Genomic DNA, 2480 nt, shown 5'->3' on the forward strand with positions numbered 1-2480 from the left:
AAATTTCAACACCCATCATATATTCAGATCATACCTCACACAATGGAGTGCTCTTCAGGAACTCAAAAGAAGTGAACTGACACAAGCAACAACATAGAACATCAAAAACATAATGCTGAGAAAAAGAAGCCAGTCACAAAAGGCAATATCCAGAAAACGCAAATCTGGGGGGAAAGAGAGAGAGAGAGAGAGAGAGAGAGAGAGAGAGAGAGAGAGAGAACAAATGTATGTTTTCAGGGCTGGTGGGAAAGAGGAATGGGGAGTGACCGCTAAAAGTCAGGAAGTTTCTTTTAAAGATGATCAAAAAGTTCTGGAGTTAGTAGTGATAGACAGACAGTTCTGAGGCCATGGCGCATGAAGTTGAGAGAAGCAAGGCTCTGAGCGGGCTGCTGAGTGGCCTGGCCCAGGACCCTCCCATGGACCCCTCCAGGCATCACAGAGGAGCTGCTGCAGAGCCAACTTTATCCAGAGGTGTTGCCCCGAGATTCTGTCCATTTCTGGTGAAAATGAGGGGGATTCTTAAGTTGATTATCCACAGACATGGACTGAACTGGTTGGAGGCATTTTTAACTGCTCAAACCAAAAAGCAAGGTGAGATAATGTCTGACCACCCTGCTACTGTTTCCAAATTCTGGGAAAACCACAAGACAAAAATCTGAGAGTCTTGTGAACCAGAGCCTTTGGGAGAATGGACTTTGGGGCTTGACTGAAGAGGTGATGGCAAGTCTCAGTCGAGGTACTTGGCTCAAGTACACACCTCTGTGACCATGATAGAGCTGGAATTTGGGAAACATGGACAGGACTGGCAGTGATGGATGAGCACAGAGTTTGCACTTGAGCTTCCAATCCTCCTTTTAATCAGATGGCTCGTGAGTAGTCCTGTAAGCAGGTTCACATTCCTCACAACTCTAGCATGGAGTCTTGTTCACATTTGCCCCTATCGCACTCTATCACTCAGCTGCCATGGTCACCGTCACAGCTAGAGCTTGAAGAAAGGAACACACTCCCCTGCGGCACATCTGGTATTCTTCCACTAGCTGGTGGACATGTCATTGGGAGTACCCAGGAAGTGGGATATTGCTGCTGATGTCAGGGTGGCAGTGAAGAACTCTGGCCAGATTAGACTGCTAGAGATGCAGAACATTAGTGTTGGAATGAAGTACGTATTATTCCCTTTGGAAATTAGAAATGCTGCATACCTAACATTTGAAAAATGATTTCAATATGACATACTGTGGTAAATCAGAGGTTTGAGCCCTTTTAGAACTGTTAAGTTACCTAAGATGCAATTATGGGACTGGGGAGATAGCTCAGTAGAATAAGCACTTGCCTGGCAAGCACAAGGGCCTGAGTGCAATTCCCGGTACCGAAAGGAAGGAAGGAAGGAAGGAAGGAAGGAAGGAAGGAAGGAAGGAAGGAAGGAAGGAAGGAAGGAATGAAGGAAGAAAGAAAGAAAGAGAAGAAATGCAATTATGAGATCTTCATAGAAACCTTACCAGTTAAATTTGCTAAAAATTGCCATTTTAAGTTAGGTACAGAGGTGCAAACCTATAATCCCAGTCTCAGGAGGGTGAGGCTGAAAGATTGCCTTGAATTAGAGACCAACATGGGCCTACCTAGTAAGTTCAAGGATTGCCTGAACTATATAGTGAGACCCTGTCCCCAAATCCATAAATTAATTAATTAATTAAAAAATAAAATCACCATTTTAAAAAGTAGGAGACTAAAACCTAGCCAACCACACAGTTAAAAAAAAATGGTAGAATCTTGATTTAGATTTGAATTTAGGTCTGTATGACTTAAAAGCCTGTGTTCGGTAATCACTGGAGATAACTTATAAATAAGAATACCCATAGAATGAGACACTATAAGTGTTAAAGGATTGTTAAATTTGTAAGATCATGAAGCCATCTAGAAATTCAAAGGAGATATATAACCTGTTTGGCTAGAAGGATCAGAAAATCCTTATTAAAGAAATAAGACTTACCAGGAATGGAGGCTTATGCCTGTAATCCTAGCACTAGGGAGGCTGAGGCAGAAGGATCATCGGAAGTTTCAGGCCGGCCTGGGCTAAATAGTGAAACCTTATCTCAAAAACCAAAGTAGAAAGAAGACTTAATTTGGGCCTTGAAAGAGTAAGGACTATGTACGTAGGAATAGTAGCACGAATAAAAGAAAAAGGACATCTAAATGCACTGATGTGATAGTGAATCTGATTCCAGATCTGGGGGGAAATCTATGCATCACATTATTGGAGCATGTTATAAATTTGACCATAGATAGGATTACATGTCAGTATATGCTAAGTATCCCTTATCCTAAATATGAAACCAGAAGTGTTTCAAAATCTTTTGGGTTTTGGAATATTTGCAAATGTACATAATATCTTGGAGATGAGACATATGTCCAAACACAAAATTCACTTATGTTTTATATATACCTTATATTATAATGTATACCCTAAATATAGTTTTATACAA

General features: G+C 41.1%; 1 pseudogene; it reads left to right on the top strand.

Annotated features, from left to right (window-relative positions):
* Window positions 1-347: 347 nt before the first annotated feature.
* LOC101583723 lies at window positions 348-812 on the top strand (annotated as a pseudogene).
* The last annotated feature ends 1668 nt before the right edge of the window (window positions 813-2480 follow it).

The sequence above is a fragment of the Octodon degus genome, unplaced genomic scaffold (genome assembly GCF_000260255.1).
Source record: "Octodon degus isolate 3935 unplaced genomic scaffold, OctDeg1.0 scaffold00017, whole genome shotgun sequence".
Classification (NCBI taxonomy): Eukaryota; Metazoa; Chordata; class Mammalia; order Rodentia; family Octodontidae; genus Octodon; species Octodon degus.